Here is a 19,968-nt window from a genome sequence, read left to right on the forward strand (position 1 = left end):
GACTCTGGGGGTGCTGTTGTAGTTTGCTAACTGCCAGAATGCAACACACCAGAGACGGGTTGACTGTTAATAAAAGGGGGCTTATTTTGTTAGTTCTTCAGAGGAAAGGCAGCTAACTTTCAACTGAGGTTCTTTCAGAGGTGGTAAGGCACAGGATGGTCTCTGCTGCCCTTCTCTCCAGGCCTCTGGGTTCCAACAACTTTCTCCTGGGTGATTTCTTTCTGTATCTCCAAAGGCCCGGTCTGAGCTGCGAGTGGTGAATTGAGGTATGCTGAGCTGCTTGGGCTGTGCTACCTTGCGCTCTCTCATTTAAGCACCAGCCAATTAAATCAGACATCATTCAGGCACGCCTCCTAGCCGACTGCAGATGTAATCAGCAACAGATGAGGTTCACATACCATTCATTGGTTCATGTCCACAGCAACAGAACTAGGTGCCTTCACCTGGCCAAGTTGACAATTGAATCTAGCTACCACAGGTGCCTGAAATGAGCGAGGTCTAGGTTTCTTTTGGGGATTCTGGCAAGTCTGGCTGGGGATTTGGAAAGTCCTTTTGCTTGGTGCCAGGATGCTGACTTTAGAATCCCTCGCCAATCTATGTGCGACAGGCTGTGGGCTGCCTTTCGAGTTCCTATAGGCACACTTGGCTCATGCCTGGAGGTTGACGTTTGTGGCCAAAGCTAAGTGTTTCTGAGGCATGTTGGGATAGGTCATGGGAGCAGACATCAGGACTGTTGTCTATCAGCTGGTCTTTAAGGACTCAGTCCAGGCTAAAGTGCTTGGGTGTTGGCCGCTGGGAGTTAGGGGTAGCCACTTCCTTTGTTTATTTTGTCCATGAGGAAAGAGCACAGTCCGTGTTTTGAGTGGAGACACTGCAGGGCCCATGGATCTCCTGACAAGTACCTCTACAGGAGGCTGACTTGTGGGAGGAGGGTCCAAACAAAGAAAGGATTTCTTTTTGGCTGTGTGGACAGGCATTGGCTTTCAAGGATACCTGGTATAGTCACAAGATTCTGTCAATTCCTTATAGTTTTCTTCTGCTTCCTTTGTGGTATCCTGGGAAATTTATGCAGTAAAATATTCCTCTGCTCCTCTTCTTTCCTTTCTCTTTATTGTTAAAGGAACCTGGAATCTGGAGTTCTGGGGTTGTCCATGGTTCCAAGTTTTCCTTGTCTTTCATAATTGAACCCAAAGGCTGGAGGGTATTTGATTCCAGCACTTTATGGGGCACAGCATGCGTGTGCCCAAAGGCCCTACTGTCCTTGCACTTTACCCCGGCATCCTCCTCCTTTGGTCGGGGAGACCTCTGCCCTCTGGTCCATTCTACCACTTACTCATGTTCTGGGCTTTATATATACCTGTCCTTTTTGACTTCCAGCCTTTTTCAGATGAAAAGCTGCCCCTCCATTTATTCTAATCTTTATAGCTACTCTTGCCTAAAGTCTTCCAATAGCTTTCTATTGCTTTTTTTTTTTTTTTTATTTGCAGGGGCAGGCACTGGAAATCGAACCTGGGTCTCCAGCATGGCAGGTGAGAACTCTGAATGCTGAGCCACTGTGGCCTGCCCTCGCTCCCTATTGCTTCAAAAAAAAAAAAAGATAAAATCTTTTAGCATGGTCTACAAGGCTCTATATGGTTCTGGTCCCTATTTCCTTCTTTAGCCTCATCCCATACATCACTCCCCTTCATGCTTTCTGACTTGGCCATATTCACATTCTTTCAGCTCCTCTTATATGCTGTATTCCTTCTCACCACAGGTCCTTTGAACACACTATTCTCTCTGGTAGAAATACCTTCCCCACTTCTGGTTAGATTTTTCTCTTCCTTTATCTCTCACAGCAAGCATGAATTCTTCAGAGAAACCTTCATCAACCTTAAACGTTCTTACATCATGTTCTCCTTCAAAGCACTAGCTACAATTGCAATTCCACAGGTTATTTGTGGGATGCTTTGATTAATGCCTGTCTTCACAATTAGACATGGCTGAGATCATCTGTGTATTTTCATTCCCCACCATGTCTCACAGCACTTTGCAGTCACTCAGTGAAAGGTTACTGAATGTATGAACGAAGGTATATATAGGGCTGTCCAATATGGTAGCCACTGACCACATGCAGCTATTGAAATTTAAAATAATTTAAAAATTTTTACAAGTTAAAAATTCAGTTTGTTTGTCACTCTGGCCACATTTCGAGTCCTAATTACCCCCGAGTGACTAGTGGTTACCATTTTGGACAGCAGAGAATAGAGCATGTCCATCATCACAGAAAGTTCTCTTGGTTAGGGCTGGTAATAAAGAGTCCAGGTGCCTGTCTATGACATGTAATACCCTCAAGGATGGGACAGTTGACTCTCTTTCCAGCCTATCCTTTCCCCACAGTGATATATCCACAGGGAAACATTTGTTGCACTCTAGACATATTCCTTGAACATGCCGCTCTTCTTCAGTGTCTGTGACTTTTCAATTCCACCTCTTTCTGCCTAGGCTGGCATTCTGTCAGCACATCTCATCCTCTGAGCCCTATAACAAATATTTCCATTTCTGGGAGGCCTCTCCTGGGGTCTCAGACAGAGCTGGGACACAGTCAGTGCTTTCTTCATCCTCCATGCACCCCCTTCCTCTCCAGTGTACCCTGCTCACACAGGATTGTAAGTCCTGTGCCACACATTTCTCTTCAATGCTGCATGAGCCCCTCAAGCACAAGGCCTGGGTGTTGGTCTTCTCAGTATACCTAGAACTCAGCACAGAGCTGGTGGTGGAGTAAACTTCAGTGAATGTTTGTTAAATGATAAATGAATAAATGAATGAAAATCATAAGGGATATATATTTTTTAATATAACAGTATGAAGTAAAAAGGAATTGAGTCATTGAGGTAGGGCTAGTGATGATTGTCCTGTTCCCTCTGCACTCTTTCCCTCTTCCTTATGGTCTTGTCTTAGGTCTTTATTTAATAAAATAAAGTGGAAGCCTGGGGAAACGTGAAGCTGTTTCCTAGGGAGAGTTGGGTTTTCATAAGTTGGAAAGAAAGATGGCTGGCACCATGATTAGAAGTCCTCCAAATCGAGAATGGGATGAAGAGGGCAGCACAGACTCACAAACCACATCCCAAGATGCTACAACTGATGAGGAGTACCTGGAAGTCTGAAAGAGGTGAGCACTGAGAACTCGGTGAATTTCTTAAAGGACTCTCCCCTTTGCAGAGGCTACCATTGTTATAGTTGTTGGCTGTCTGTCCTCAACTTACCCACTAATTTAGATTTTTGATGATTCTGAGGGCAAGACTGTGTCTTGTTTTCTTTGGGATCCCTGGCAGGCTGAGCTAGGTATCAGAGTCACTCATAGTGGTTAAAATCATTTGTCAGATTTAATACACTGCCTTTGTTAGTGTTACCACCCAATCACAGAATGCTTTCTGCAATGGGATAATATATTTGGAAAAGAAGATCAGTCTTTGTCTTTTTTTAGTACTAAACCTTTGTTTATTTATGTCCAAGAGGCCCTCCAACTTGTATTATACGAAATGGGACTTTCTGGGTCTCTATGCCTCACTCTCCTTTGGCAGTTGAACTTGGAGGACTCATGGTCAGAGAGCTCTTCTGCAGTGATTAGGAGATATCCCTAATCATTAAGGCGGACCTAGAGTCAGGAAGAAGGAAGATGTAGGGGAAGAAAAGAATGAGATTATCCCTATAATGCCAGAGGGGACAGAAAAGAGAGAGGGAAGGAAGAGAGTGAAGAGCTCAGATGTGTGTCTTCCATTAGAAGTTGAGCAGAGCACCTAGGACCAGGACCTGTGTTTGGGTTTCTATTACCTGTCACTAACAATGACCATGTGCCAGGTGCTGGATTCCTTTTGTAGTGGCAGCCTGGGTCCCAGCTAAGCCTAAAGTGAGATTCTGAGACTGGCTGGGTCTGCCCAGTTGGTGGGACTGGACGTCCACTAGGCATTTATTTAGAATTGACATGCAGGGAGAGAAGAGGGCCTTTGAGAAGGATGTTTAGGCATCCTTCTAAACATGGGGTTCTCTGGGGACAGAGATAGAGATAAAGAAGACAGCAAGGACTCTGTTACCCAACATGTCCTGGAGAAGAAGGTCAAGGCCTATATAGAAAGGCTTCAAGCTAAAGTTGGAGAGATTGTTTAGCCACAGGGTACAAGCAAAGTCACATTTGAGTGTAGGTGTGACTGCTACTACTCTGGTGGAGGAGGGTCTGATCCCTGTTTCTTCATAAGGTGAGCTTGGATTCTTAGGGAACTGCAGACTGTAAACCAGTGCAATGTGTATTAAATTTGCCTCATTTCTACCCATAGCCTGGGAATGTTTGAGGTATGCATGCTTTATCCCATTTGATTCTCATCATAATCCTGTGAAGTAGGCATTATTATCTCAACCATACTGATAAGAAAAGTGAGACAAAGACAGGCCAAGTGACTTGTTCAAGTGACCCCATAGATAAATGGTGAAGACATAGTTGGAACCCAGGACTGATCTCATAGGGCCTCTTCTTACCAATATCTTCAACACTGTCTCCCAAACCTCGCAGTTAACGTTTCAGATGATATGTCCGTCTGGGTTACTGTGGAGACTGAGTTAATCTAGGCAGAGGTCACGGACAGCAACCCCAACTTCACGAACATGAGCCTTTGGACTTTCAGGGAAAATTTTTAGGCTGTAGGGACCATGTCATTAGCCAGGAACACATTTCTAGCCTTCTTTGGGGAGAAGATGTAGAAAGATAAGCTAGGAAATGCCTCCAGGACTAGAAGGATGCGCTGGTCCAAAGGAAGTGGTCATCACTGAGTGACAGCAATAATGCTATCACTTGGAGCTGCACAGAACTTTATGGTTTCCAGAGCATATTCTCTTATAATGGTTCATTTGAAAGTTACAAAAAAACTGTGAAGAAGAGCTTATATGTCCATTTTACAGATAGGCAATGAGGCTTCAATGATAGTTTCACTGACTTGCCCAAGATCACATAGCTAGTAAGTATGAGGACCAGGCTGGTTGCAGTTTGTGACTGGTGGTCCCTTGTGACAGAGCAGGATAATCATCTTTTCCTAAAGGAGGGTGATTTTATGATCAAACCAGCCACAGGGCTAGACATTAGGGTGGTATCTGAAGGCAGGCAACCATTCACATAAAGGACTATGTACTTGTAAATAGATCTCGGTGCTAGGCATCTCATAACTTGAAGACACAGGGTTGGATTCAAGTAAGAATAGGTATGCTTATAAATTAAAAAATGGAAGCCCGTTATAACATTGGTAAGCCTTTTAATATTAGGTATTTTCACCAATAATTCATGATAGAATAAATGTTAAACTATGAAAATGTCTGCATTCTCTTGATGGCAAACATGGTTTGAGAGAATTTATTCATTGAAGCTTTTGAAAGGAATGAGGGTGACATTTTTTGCAGGTCGTTTATCATCTTTCTACCTATGGATTGCAGCAGACACTTGACATTTATGATGGATATTTCCTGTGACTTTTATAACTCTCCTAATTGGCAAACACCACTAGAGCGAATAATTTTCCTCATAAAACCTTTTTATTCTGGCCCAAATGATGATGTTCATGTAGTGCTTTACTTTTTCTTCTCATTCAGAAGCCGTTTTATACTTGGTAATTAACAATGAGATTGACGGGGAGTGGGAGCCTGTAGCTATGGAGTAGCGGCCAGACTTGTGGACTAGCTGAGGGGTTGTCCTCTTAATCAAGTTTTGTTAGATTTGAGTTTGTGTTTCAGAAAAGTGACAAATACCTACATGTCATGAATAGCTAAAACTGTAAATATAAATTGGGAAATGCTAGGCATCTACAGCTTTTTGAGTTTTCAAAGATATTTTTACCTTCTACCCTATGCTGGGTTGGGGAAGGAAGGAAGGGGATGCTTGTGGTTCCTGAAACTCAAGCTCTTCTTAACCATTTCCACAGCAGTGTTTGTTTGAACCCCAAGATCATGAATATCTTGACAACTTCAAGAAATGAATTCTGGGGTCTTCACTTAGGATGAGGCTGAAAAATAAATTCCCCAGAACCTAAGAAAACAAGATTGTTTTGAAATTGCATTCTGAAACTCCCTTTCCCATAGCAACTCTGTGTTTTCCAATATGAATCTCTAAAGTCGTGTTTTCTGTCTTAATAATTTTGTCTTTATTATTCAGCCTAAAAATATTTTCCCTTAGAATTTGTGGTTGTTATTAAAAGAAAAGGGCAGAAGGAATTTATCAAATTTGGAAGTTCTTACTAGATGAATCCTACAGATAGGTTTATGTAGTTTGTTCAAGATTGATTTAACCCACACATAAGTAAGATGATCAGGGAAGATGAGAAATGCCAGTTTGGGAGCATTAAAAATACTATTTGGCTTTGACCATGTGAAATTGTTGGTTGGGGTTCCTCAAAAATTAATCAGCCAAGACCTTACATGGAAAGCACATTGATATTTTAACACATGAATCTTTGGAATTCTCTAGTCTTTATCACGACGAATAATGCCATCTAACGTAGGAGCAGATTGTAAAGACTCCAGAATTGAAAACCAAATTGGATTTTGCCCCTTAGGACCTCAATGCTACCAGCCACTGTGGGTCTGAGGGCTCCTGGGTGCCAGTGACCATTAAAGACACCTTGATGTGGATTGAGGAGGTAGAATGAACTGACTCTTGGAAAAGTCTGTTAGAGCTTCCTGTTAAAACTTTGGTATACCTTTGGAGTGAAATTCTTCTAAGCTTTCCAGGGCCACGAGTCGTCTCTACATGAAAACATTTACTGACTGACTAGTCCCCAGGCACACAGAAAAAGCACAGTAAATGCTATTGAAAAATCTGAGTAATATGCTTCTTATGAAAATCTGGCAGTTAACATCCCAGCTACTGGGAGCACTCACTGTGACATTGACCCTGCCAGTGGTTTGGAGACTGAAAAGTTTCTTCTAGTCTCCCAGACTCAAGGCCTATTCACAGAATGACTGTCATTATTACTTTCTCTCTCCTGGTGGGCTGGGAGTGGAGGTGAGAAGGGCTCTGAGCAGTCTTGGAAGTCTACCATTCCTTGTCTAGAGAGAAGTAGGTTAATTGGTGTTATTATAGTCACCTTGTATGTACATCAAATATGGTTGTGCACAAAGCCAGGCTGGTAGCCATGCTCGGCAGAAAGGCCAAGAGTGGTGGGGAAGCTTACCTTCTTGACTTCATATTTAATGGCGAGTTTGATCCGACTCAGACTCGGACGATGGTAGTCGGACCAGACTTGAAAGTTCACATCACCATTTAAAATTGCTTCCACTTCTTCCGTGTCTCGGCACAGGTCCAGCACGCCCACCACAAAATCCTTGCATTGCATAGATAACTTCCTGTAATCATTCTAACAGAATAAAGAGAAATGAGGGATGTGTCACACTGAGCCCCACAGATTGGTTTGCCTAGCAGAGCAGTGTCGATTGTCAGCAGTCCACCAAAAGTGAGTTTACTGAGTGCTTTGGAGCCAAAGGAATGTACTGGATCCAGAAACAAGACAATTTCTCCTGGTACAGCCACCCAAAGGACCATCTTCTCTAGGTCAGTATTTGTCAAGATGTGGTCCATGGGCCATCTGTATCAGAGTCACCTTGTATTCATGCTAAAATTGCACATTCCTGGGCCACATACCAAGCTTATTGGATCAGTTTTCTTGGGCATGGGGCCTTGAAATCTGTCTCTTATTTAAACTTGCTCTCCATGTGAAACTGATGTCTGCTGAAGCTTCTGTCAAAGCAGCAGTAGTCTGCCCAATTCTGAGTCCTATGAGGGAGGAGTAATAAGGATGCCAACTTCTAAGGCTGATGGAAATAACACTTCACTTTTTTACCACCAACCTATAATGGTGACTGATCCACACAGAAAATTTCCTGGGAAGATATGGCTGATAAACTAAAATTGGGGGGAAAAAACATACACAGGTATGCTTTCCTTTCGGGTCCCGGAATATCTACTTGCAAATTATAAATTTAAAAATCAAATGTAATCTAAATCTAAATCCTTTTGTATGACAAATCATAGCTTCTTAATTTATCTGTTCCTTAGTAATCAGTTTTAGACCCTGACTTCTTATTTTCATCAGGTGCCTGGATTTCTCTGTTCCTCTCCCTATACCTTTCTGAATGATCTCTGAGAGGGTAATTTCTTTACCTAGTGAGCATGCCAACTTCTCTCTTTCCTAAACAAACTGCTTAAATTCTGGATAATGATCCAGATTGTTGGACAAAAGAATGTTTCATGTCACCCTGATGCCACTACTTCAAAACATTTTCCCTAGAGGTTTCCTTAGTTGAAACGAGTCTATTCAGAAACTACACAAGAGCCAAACATCACTTTCAATGTTAATCAATGTCATCAGCACTCAGACTGGTAAATAGCAATTGGCAAAAAGGAGTACAGTGTTTTTCCAGAACCTGGATTCCTTAGTAAAGAGGTGGGAGCCTGGCCAACTGCAGGAGCTCACCCATTTTTCTGAATTAATGATTCTTGTCTCTTTTCAGGGCTGCTGCATCAAAATGTCACTTTACATTAGAGAAAGAGGTAAGTAAAGGCTTGTTAGGTGAAGGTAAAGTATCAAAATACTTTCAAATAAGAATGGCTGCCATTCATTTTTATACACAATTTCAGTAAAAGAGGCTTCAGAAATGCTGGCTAGAAAATTAACTGCTCAGCTTAGGCAGGTTGTCATGGAAAAAAATTCAGGTAGGAAACTTGGAGCATTTTAGGTCTTGGCATGTATGACAAGGCTGGGTGGCTGCAGGAAGAGCTGTGCTCTGTGCCCTCTCCATCCCTAACATCCACCTGCCACTCATTCATTCATTCATTATTGAGGCTTGTTGTATACCAGACAATGAAAACTTAGCTGTAAAAAGGGCAAATGTGGTCTCTGAGTAATGTGGGAATGTAGGAGACTAGGGATCCACTCTCAGGGTTGAATGTAGTGCTAAGTAAAACTTTCTCAGAACTTGTCCCAGCCAAGATATTCTGCAGAGCCCTGAGGAGCTAGAGGTGGGAGACTCAAGACCTCAGCAGAATGGACAGTGTGGGCCACTGCCTTCCCTTGTCCCCCACCCCCATGAACTGGTTCTATTCTTACAGCCCCACTGAGGCAGTTTGCCCGAGTTTTCAGCTGGTACCCCATCAACTTTATTGTCTTTTTCCAGGAATAAGGAGCCTCTTTGAACATGATCCCCTGTTCCTGGTAAAACAGCCCTGCTAGAACAGACCTCATCTCTTGGTGGAAATTCCTGCCTTGAGCTGAACTGGTGCTACGATCTAGTCAGACTGTACTGCTTTAGAACCTCTGCATATTTCTGGGTTCAGTGCATTTAGAACATAAAGTTCTATTTTGTTAAACTCTCACTTCCCTGGGCTTTTTCATCCACCCTGGCCATAAAAAGGGGAGACATATCAGACCAACCAAAACAGGTAGTTTACTTTTTGCCTTCTGTATTAGGGCTGGAAAGCAACAAGCCTTATAGTATCTGCACATGGCTGGCAGGAGTAGAGAGAACTCAGTACTCCCAGGGAGAAGGAGATGACATGGAAGTGACTGCAGATAGGAGGGTTGTGGCCAGGTCCATGCTTAAAAGAGTGCCAGAAGTGGACATCTTTAGGGAATTATGCTTGTGATTTATTGGGTCATCCCAGAGCTCATTTGGCTTTCTAAAGCTACACTCTGGATCCTCAACTTTAGGTGGAGGTAGATGAGCCATAAACTCAACTTCGCAGTTGTCTTTATTTCCCCTCTGTAATATTTCTGCACCCTGAGGCCTGCTGGTCCCAGTGTTGAAGGTGCTCTACCTGAATCACCTCTTTCAATCCTTATAAAAACCCATGTTGGAGGGACTATCACCATTTCCAGTTTACAGATGAGGAAACTGAGACTCAGATTAACTAAAAGGTTAAATTCAATCTGTTCCTTCTTTTAGTCAATTGCTGATCTCTGAATCACTTTCCCACGTACTTTGAAGATTTTAGTTCCTGGCTGTCACTTTCCCCAACATTTCTGCTGTTGTGTTTTGGTGGTTTAAATGTCGATGAAGATGACCTTTCCATTATTCTGCCCTCTCACGTCCTTGACTGTCTCTCTTCCAGTGCACCCCAACTCATTTTCTTAGTTAGCTTCAATAATTACAGCTCCTTCATAACCTCAAATTCAATTCACTCTCTCTGGTGAACACTTCCTACAGCTTACTCTGGTTTCTCTCTGTGTGGCTTTCCCTATAAGTCCCTCATTGACAGGATTCAGGCCTGTCACCATTCAGCTGGTCCACAACTTAAGGGAAATAATCTTATCAAAAGGTCCTATATGCAAGGTTTTCACCCACAGGAATGAATTAAGTTTAAGAACATATTTTACTGGGATGCGCATGGGTCCAAGCCATCACAGCTTTATAAAACTAGCAGTTTAGATTATATCAGTGTGGACCTTGCCATCTGTCTTAATGAACTCTTATATGCAGATCTTTACATCATCTTCTGTTAGGATATACTCTAGTCTAATTCTTAAGAAAATAATGATGGACAGACATTGTTTCATCTTATGGGACCTGTGATGAACAAGAAACAAATAGACCAGCCAGTTTGTCAAGTATCCACTGTTATATGCTTCACATGCTTTCTTGGGACCACAAGACATAGTGTGCTGGACATGGGAAGAAGAGACCCTAGAGGTTGCCTTTTTCAGAGCTTCATATAAATGGAATCATGTAGTATGTAATCTTTTGAGACTGGCTTCTTTTGCTCACCGTAATGCCTTTGAGAGTCATCCATGTTGTGCACATCAGTAGTTCATTTCTTTTTTATTTCATCCGTGCTATGGATGTACTACAGTTAGTTTATCCAGTCACTCATTAAAGGAGTGAATTGGTTGTTTCCTAACTTCTGGCAATTATGGGTAGAGATTCTATAAATGTATGGTACAAATTTTTGTGTCAACATAAGTTTTCATTTCTTTATGGTGAATACTCAAGAGTGGGACTATTGAGTCATATGGTTAGTGTATGTTTAACTTTGTAAAAAATTCCCAGTCTTTTCTGGAGCGGTGTATCATTTTATATTCTCACCATGGAATTATGGGTCCCAGATGCTCCACATTCTCACCACCACTTAATATTGTTATTTTCTTTTCTGTATACTGGTATCTCATTGTGGTTTAAATTTAAATTCCCTAACGGTAATGATATTGAGCATCTTTTCATGTGCTTATTTGTTATCTGTGTATATTCTCTCATGAGATGTTTGTTCAAATCCTTTGCCTATTTTAAAAAAGAAATGTGTCATTTTCTCATTATTGAGTTTTGAGAGTTCTGGACATGTTCTGAACATAATTATTTTATAAGAGATAGGTTTACAAATATTTTTTGCCAGTCAGTGGCTTATCTTTTCATTCTTTTAACAGTGTCTTTCAAAGAGCAGGTATTTATGATTTTAATGAAGTCCAATTTATGAATTTTTTTTTTTGTGATTGTCCTTTTGATGTCATAGCTAGGAAATCTTTTCTTAACGCAAGATTTCAAATGTTTTTTGCAGTTTTGCCCCCCCATGTAGCTTTATAGTTTAGGTTTTATATTTAGGTGTATAAAACATTTTGTGTTACTTTTTGTATAAGGTGTGAGCTATACCTCTAAGGTTCCGTATTGTATCACATGGTTCCAGCCAAGTTTTTGAAAAGACTATTCTTCATCCATCAAATTGTTTTTGCACTATTGTCAAAAATAACTATTTGTATGAGTCTGTTTATGGGTTCTCTCTTTTGCTTTTTTCATCAGTGTGTCTATCCTTTAGCTAATACCCACTGTATTGATGACTGTAACTTTATCATTTTAAAATTAGATAGTATGAGTCCTCCAGCTTTTTATTTTTACAAATTATTTTGGCTATTCTTGGTCCTTTCCTTTTCATAGGAAATTTTCAGAAATTCTAGAATCAAAACGTTTGAAGGAAATTGACATCTTAGCTATGTTGAGTCCTCCAATTTATGAAAATAATATGTCTCTCCATTTATTTAGATCTCCTTTCATTTCTTTTCATTAATATGTTACAGTTTTCAGCATACAGATCCTACATGTTTTACTATATTTATATATAAGTATGTGGTTTTTTAAGGTATTGGAAATATTTAAAAATATTCCATTTCTAATTGTTCATTGCTAGTACATAGAAATTCCTGTATGTTGACCTTATATTCTGTGACTTTAGTAAACTCACTTATTAGTGCTTTGTAGATTCCATAGCCTTTATGAATAGACAAGCATGTCTTCTGCAAAAAGGGTTTGTTGAATCTTGAATAGGTAACTATCCTCTGACGCATTTATTAAGATGACTGATAAAATGGTTGGCAACATGCTTTTACAATGTTCTGAAGATTTACAAAGTACTGTTTTTATGAACAAAACATTGTCAAAAACTCTGCTGGTTTTCAGCCCAGAATTATTGGTTCAGAGCTTTTTTATTTGGTCAGTACATAGAACTGTTTTTAGAATATTCACCCATCATTATTTCCTTTGCTCTGTTCAATGCAGATGTTAACTGAGATTCTTTGTGACTTAACTGGCCCAGAATTTCTCCCTTTTCTGTCTGTCCATAAATCTCATAAACCCATTTATTATCGAAATGAATCTCTGACTCCAACACAGGGGACAAACCAAAACCATCTAATATGATATGTGGATAACCTGAACTTTTGGCTGTTGTTTTGACAGCATCAGTTTCAGTAAATTATTAGTTAACTTGACTTTGGTTTGAAAATTTCAACTCTCCAACTTTCTCAAAGCTACTGACAAACTTAAATCAGGAGAGAAAGAAAGAGAATCTCGTTACCCTTCAGTCAAAAGTTAAATGAATTCTCAGACTGATGTTGTGGAGGTGCCCACACGATACAGGATAATTAAGGTCTCCACTGAGTAATAAGACCTTAGAAATTAGATTAAAAAAGAATGTGGGCCTCAAACCCTCTCCCTCTCCCCTCCCTTCTGGGATTCAGTTATGGGGGAGGAATATTTATCTGAAGCTTTAACGGAAATACAAATAGAGATAAAACAAAAGACTATCCATTCTGGAAACATGGAAAGTATTTCTGTTTTTGATATTTAGACTGGTTTGTTTAAATATAATTACAATAACTGTTTACAATAAAAGTGTTCTAAACATTCAAAAATCTCATTAAAAGGTCATAGCTATCCTATAAAGCTGATAATATTATTAGTCACAAATAGGAGGATTAAGAATTGGTCATTGGATTTGGCAACTTGGAGGTTGTTGGTCACCTTGATGGGAGCAGTTTTAGAAGAATGGCAGGTGTGACTAAAGATACCTACTAGACATGCTACTGATATTATATATAATATCATTGTATATAGTATCAGTAGATATATAATTAATTGAGATATAATTACATATATGGTTTCTGTATAGTGAGAGGAGGGAAGGTTAAGTATGTGGGTGAGGATGTTATTACGTAGATCCATTAATGGTAGAAATCTATAGATATTTTCTTCCTATTGCTTCATTTTTTTTCAGTGAAAAAGGAATAAAAATTATCCTCTGAGAGTAATAATGGAGAAAAGGTGATGAAAATTTGAGGAGAGAAAATAGTTTTTTTGAAGAATATGAGAGTGAATGGGTTTGAGGGACGGTATGATTGCTGGAGGACACTAAGAGCCCATTTGAGTTCATGGTCATAAATTTAAATTGAAAAGAGTCAGTGTGGTTGTCTTTTTCTAGCCGCTTTCATTTCCCTGGGGGCTGACCTAGAGAAGGTAGAGATTTAGATTTTGACTGGGTTGTACTTTTGCCAAGTGAGTACAACAAATCAAGCATGAGGCGAAGGGAAGTGATGTTACCAAGATAGCAGAGTGAGATGTTGCAGAGCTCTACTCTCCCATTGAATCTTTTTTTTTTTTTGTTTTTCCTTTACTCATTTTTTTTTATTAATTAAAAAAAAATTACAAGAAAGAAACACAAACATTCCCAACACATGCTTGTTCTGCTCTACACATAAACTCAGCAATTCACAGTATCATCACATAGTTGCATATTCATCATCATGATCATTTCCCAGAACATTGGTATCAACTCAGAAAAAGAAATAAAAAGACAACAGAAATGTAAAATGAAAACAGAAAAAAAAAATTTTTTTACATATCATACTCCTTTCATTGATCACTAGCATTTCAAACTAAATCTATTTTAACATTTGTTTCCCCTATTATTTATTTTTATTCCATATGTTCTACTCATCTCTTGACAAGGTAGATAAAAGGAGCATTAGACACAAGGTTTTCACAATCACACAGTCACATTGTGAAAGCTATATCATTATACAATCATCATCAAGAAACATGGCTACTGGAACACAGCTCTATATTTTCAGGCAGTTCCCTCGAGCCTCTCTATTACGTCTTGGATAATAAGGTTATATCTACTTAATGCATAAGAATAACCTCCAGGATAACCTCTCGACTTTGTTTGGAATCTCTCAGCCATTGACATTTTGTCTCATTTCACTCTTTCCCCTTTTGGTCGAGGTTTTCTCAATCCCTTGATGCTGGGTCTCAGCTCATTCTAGAGTTTTTCTCAATCCCTGGTGCTGAATCTCAGCTCCTTCTGGGATTTCTGTCCCACGTTGCCAGGAAGATCCACACCCCTGGAAGTCATGTCCCATGTAGACAGGGGGAAGGTGGTGAGTTTGCTTTCTGTGCTGGCCGGAGAGAGAGGCCACATCTGAGCAACAAAAGGGGTTCTCTTGGGGGTGACTCTTAAGGCCTAATTTTAAGTAGGCTTGACCTAGCCCCTGTGCGGTTAAGTTTCATATGAACAAACCCCAAGACTGGGGGCTCAGCCTATAGCTTTTCTTGTCTTGGGGAAGTTGAGTTTTCTCCTGTTCTCACCATTCCCCGAAGGGGACTTTGCAAATACTTTTCCACTCGCTGATCAAGTCACTCTGGGGTTCATCAGGGCATCAACTGGACAAACCAACAAAATCTCATGTCCTATACAAAGTTCCATGTACTTAAGGTGTTCAACCAACTATCTACATAAGTTATATTAGGAGATGCACTAATAAAAATATAAATTTGTACCAAATAAACATTTTTTGCTTTAATCTCACACATAAGTTGAAATTTTAAAATGTTAATTACCATCTATTTTCAGCACACTGCAGTAATGACTTTCTTTTGTTCTTCCTCATGCAAAAACATTTTTAAAATTTGCATATTTAGTCACTATCATTATACACTCTCGGCATTCCCAGATTATACCATCTCAATCTTTATCATCTATCTTTCTTTGTGATTCATTTATGTCCCCAGCCCTCCTCCCTCTATCATTCTCACATTCAGCTTCATTCAGTGTTTTAGCATAATTGTATTACAGTTAGGTAATATTGTGCTGTCCATTTCTGAGTTTTTATATTCAGTCCTGTTGCACAATCTGTATCCCTTCAGCTCCACCCAATATCTTACCCTATTTCTATCTCCTGATGGTCTCTGTTACCAAGGAAATATTCCAAGTTTATTCACTAATGTCAGTTCATATCAGTGAGACCATACAGTATTTGTCCTTTTGTTTCTGGCTAATCACACTCAGCATAATGTCCTTAAGGTCCATCCATGTTGTTATATACTTCATAACTTTATTCTGTCTTACAGCTGCATAATATTCCATCTTATGTAAATGTCACAGTTTGTTTAGCCAACCATCTGTTGATGGACATTTTGGCTGTTTCCATCTCTTGGTAATTGTAAATAATGCTGCTATAAACATTGGTGTGCAAATGTCCATTTGTGTCCTTGCCCTCATGTCCTTTGAGTAGAGACAGCATATAGATGGGCCCTGTTTTTTAATCCATTCTGCCAGACTATGTCTTTTGATTGGGGAGTTTAATCCATTAACATTCAGTGTTATTACTGCATGGGATTTTATATATATCATATCTAATTTTCCTTCTTTTTACCTTTACTCATAGTCTTCCTTCTACACTCTTCTCCACACCTCTCTCTTCTGACTTTTTGTATCTGTCTCTAGTGCTCCCTTTAGTATTTCTTGCAGAGCTGGTGTCTTGGTCACAAATCCTCTCAGTGATTTTTTTTCCTGCATATGTTTTAATTTCTCCCTCATTTCTGAAGGGCAATTTTGCTGGATATAGAATTCTTGGTTGGCGGTTTTTCTCTTTTAATAATTTAAATGTATTATCCCACTGTCTTCTTGCCTCCATGGTTTCTGCTGAGAGATCTGAGCATAGTCTTATTGGGCTTCCCTTGTATGTGATGGATTGCTTTTCTCTTGCTGCTTTCAAGATCCTCTCTTTCTCTTTGACCTCTGACATTCTGATTATTAAGTGTCTTGGAGTATGTCTATTTGGATCTATTCTCTTTGGGGTACGCTGCACTTCTTGGATCTGTAATTTTAAGTCTTTCATAAGAGTTGGGAAATTTTCAGTGATAATTTCCTCCATTAGTTTTTCTCCTCCTTTTCCCTTCTCTTCTCCTTCTGGGACACCCACAACATGTATATTCATGTGCTTCATATTGTCTTTCAATTCCCTGAGTCCCTGCTCATATGTTTCTATATTTCTTCCTATAGTTTCTGTTTCTTGTCGGATTTCAGATGTTCTGTCCTCCAGTTCAGAAATCCTGTGTTCTGTCTCTCGAAATCTACCATTGTATGTTTCCATTGTTTTTTTCATCTCTTCTACTGTGTCTTTCATTCCCATAAGTTCTGTGATTTGTATTTTCAGACTTTCAGTTTCTTCTTTTTGTTCTTTCCTTGCCTTCTTTATATCCTCCCTCAATTCATTGATTTGGTTTTTGATGAGGTTTCCCATGTCTGTTTGTACATACTGAATTAATTATTTCGGCTCCTGTATGTCATTTGAATTGTTGATTTGTTCCTCTGACTGGGCCGTATCTACAATTTTCCTAGTGTGATTTGTTATTTTTCGTTGGCGTCTAGGCATTTAATTACCTTAATTACTTTATTCTGGAGATTGCTTTCACTTCTTTTATCTAGGGTTTTCTTGCTGGATGAATTTGTTGTCTATCTGTTCTTTGACATTCCGTTCAGCTTTATCTGGACCTTTAGCTTAAGTTTTGTTTAACAGAGGAGAATTTTTCAGTTCTTGTTTTCTTGTTTCTTGCCCTGCTTGTGTGGTGCCTTCCCCCCCCACACACACACACACTTAGGAGGGTCTACTTAGATATTATAGACCCTAGCCAGATTTTTCCAGACTAGACTGGCCTCCTATCAGGAGGAAAGAGTCACCTGTGTCGGTTTTTCCTGAGGGTGAGACCCAGCAGGTTGAAAGACTTTGGACTCTGTTTTTCTTATCCTGCCCTGTGTGTGGCGCTTGTCTGACTGCAGGTCCCACCAGCATAAGATGATGCACTACCTTTAACTTTGGCAGACTCTCCCTGCTGGGGGCGTGGTGGAGACAGAGGAGAGGTTGTAGGCTGGTTTTAATGGCTTCAAATTACCAAGCCCTGGTGTCTGAATTCCTTGATGGAGGGATTCCACCTGGGTGGGTCTTCACCCCTCCCCTGGGGAAGGCACAGGCTCCAGATAGGCCCCAAAACGAGCTCACTTCTGCCTATGCCTGGGGCAGTTGCAGCCTGAAAAGTTCTGCCACTGTATCCAGAGGCAGTCAAGCCTTCGTAGATACACAGCCACAAAACCTCTGTTTCCTTCTTTTTTTTTCCCCCCCTTTTTCTGTCAGTCCTGCCCCCTTGGCGCTGGGGCAAAAATGAGCAACCTCCACTTTGATCAGGGTCACCTAAGCTGGGGGCCTATTTTTAGTAGTAAGAATTTGTTAATTAGTTCTACAATTGGCATTTGATTGTGCCCAGTCCCTGCTGCTGGTAAAGTCCTTTCCTTTCCCCTCTGGGAAGCGGTCTCTGGGGGAGGGGTGCTGGCCACCGCAGCCTTGGGAACTCACGGTTCAGGGGGGTGCTCGCAGCTGGTCCAGCTGGTCCTGACTGGGGTATGCTGAGTGTCCGGTCACTGTCATGGCTCTGGGAGCTGTTCTGTACTGTTTCTGGTTATTTAGTAGTTGTTCTGGAGGACGAACTAAAATGCGCACGTTGTTAAGCCGCCATCTTGACCCGGATCGTATTGAATCTTTAAACAATTAGCAAAAATTGACAGATGTATCTTGATCAGAGATCTAGAAAACAGCTAGAGTGTTGCAGTAGCTGGGTGAATGCCGAATCAAGAAAAGTACAACTTAAAAATGTAGGAAAGATGGCAGAGGAGAGAGTTCTAGGACCCAGCTCTTCCACCAGAACAACCATTAAATAGGCAGTAACTGTCTGAAACAACTACTTTGAAACTCTGGAGGCAAGAAGGACACTAGACAGCATTCAGGGAAGAGTGGAGGAAGAGACTGATAAATTATGGTTAATTGCTCTGTCTGAGGAGGCAACTTACCAGTGCCCATCTTCCACTCCTGTAGCAGTGGGGTGCTGTCCCTGGCTAGTTCACTGGTGACAGAAAGGGACTTAAAGTATCTTCTTCCTCAAGACCAGAGGTAAGCACAGCTGATCCCTGATCACAGCTTTTGATTAATGGCTCTGGATTGCTGGGGGCCCAGCTCGGAGGGTATCCATTATTTCAACCCACCTGGACAGAGGTACCAGTGGCCATTGTTTCAATCCACTGTGGACAAAGGCAGTGGTGGCCTTTGCTTGAACCTGCCCTGGACAAAGCCTGCAATGGAGGAAACTTAAAGACACCAAGTTTCTTCAGTGCTGCAGGGCATGGTTAGTTGAAGGTCTGCGTTTGCTGGGTAGGCCAGGAAAGCTCATCTTTAGAGCTGTGGAAGAAGCTGTTGGTGCTGTATAGACAATCTGGAGCAAAGGCTTACTGGCTTCAAACGCTTGGGAGAAGGAGGTCTGTCTCCTGGGAAACGGGGGACAACCAAATTCCTCTAACAAGGGAATTCCAAAACTACTAACAAGAAAAAGCCCAGGATAAGACACAGGCCCAGAAAGAAAGGAAAACCCTGCCCACTGCATTTGCAGTGCAAATGCAGTGCTGATGGAGGACTGAAGCTCAAGAAAATCTCTGACTTATCACCAGTTGGTTACAAAATTAACAGACAGACACCTCAGGGAATAAATTGTAGCATTAACATTTTAAAACCTTAAGAAGACAGTGTGCAACAAAAGAGTACAAGAAAAAGAAACAGGGAATGATGGTCTATCCAAAGGAAGAGGCTGAATATCCAGAAAACACGAATGAAGACGACCAAAGCATGGACGTATTGAGCAAAGCCTTTAAAAAATAATCTTAAAGAAGCCCAAGGAGATGAAGGAAACTGCAGAGAAATAACTAAGTGATAACAGGAAAACAGTGAATAAGAAATATGAGAATCTTATTAAGAGATACAAATTTTAAAAAAAGACCAAACAGAACTACTGGAGTTTAAAGACCTAAAGAAGTGAAAAAATGTGTGGAAGGGCTTCAAGAGCAGATTGAATCAGGCAGAACAAAGGATCAGTGATCTCAAAGACAACACACTTAAAATGAGTCAAGCTGAGGAGCAGAAAGAATAAAGAATTATGAAAAGTAAAAATAGCCTAAGACACCTCTGAGACACCATCAAGTATACCAATATATACATTATGGAAGTTCTAGAAGAAAAAGAGAGAAAGGGGAAGAAGGAATATTCAAATAAATAATGAAAGAGAACTTCCCAAACTTAACAAAAGATGTGAACATTTGAGAAGCTCAGAGAACACCAAGCAGAGCAAACATAAAGAAAAATACACCCCATCAAATACAGATCACACTATAGAATGCAAAGGACAAGGAGAGAGTACTGAAAACTACAAGAAAAAAAATGTATTATGTATATGTACAAGGGAGTTTCAATTATATTTCTCATCAGAAACCATGGAGACAAGAAGGCAGTGGGTTGAAAGTGCTGAAAGAAAATAACT

General features: G+C 40.4%; 1 long non-coding RNA gene across 1 annotated transcript in view; it reads left to right on the plus strand.

Moving 5' to 3' along the window:
* Positions 1–19,968, plus strand: part of LOC143664993 (uncharacterized) — a 108,273-nt gene that overhangs the window by 45,161 nt on the left and 43,144 nt on the right. Inside the window, exons 2-3 of the long non-coding RNA XR_013166703.1 lie at positions 1,488–1,529; positions 8,527–8,566. This is a non-coding gene — a long non-coding RNA (uncharacterized LOC143664993). The remainder of the gene's footprint in view (positions 1–1,487; positions 1,530–8,526; positions 8,567–19,968) is intronic.

The sequence above is a fragment of the Tamandua tetradactyla genome, chromosome 20 (genome assembly GCF_023851605.1).
Source record: "Tamandua tetradactyla isolate mTamTet1 chromosome 20, mTamTet1.pri, whole genome shotgun sequence".
NCBI lineage: Eukaryota > Metazoa > Chordata > Mammalia > Pilosa > Myrmecophagidae > Tamandua > Tamandua tetradactyla.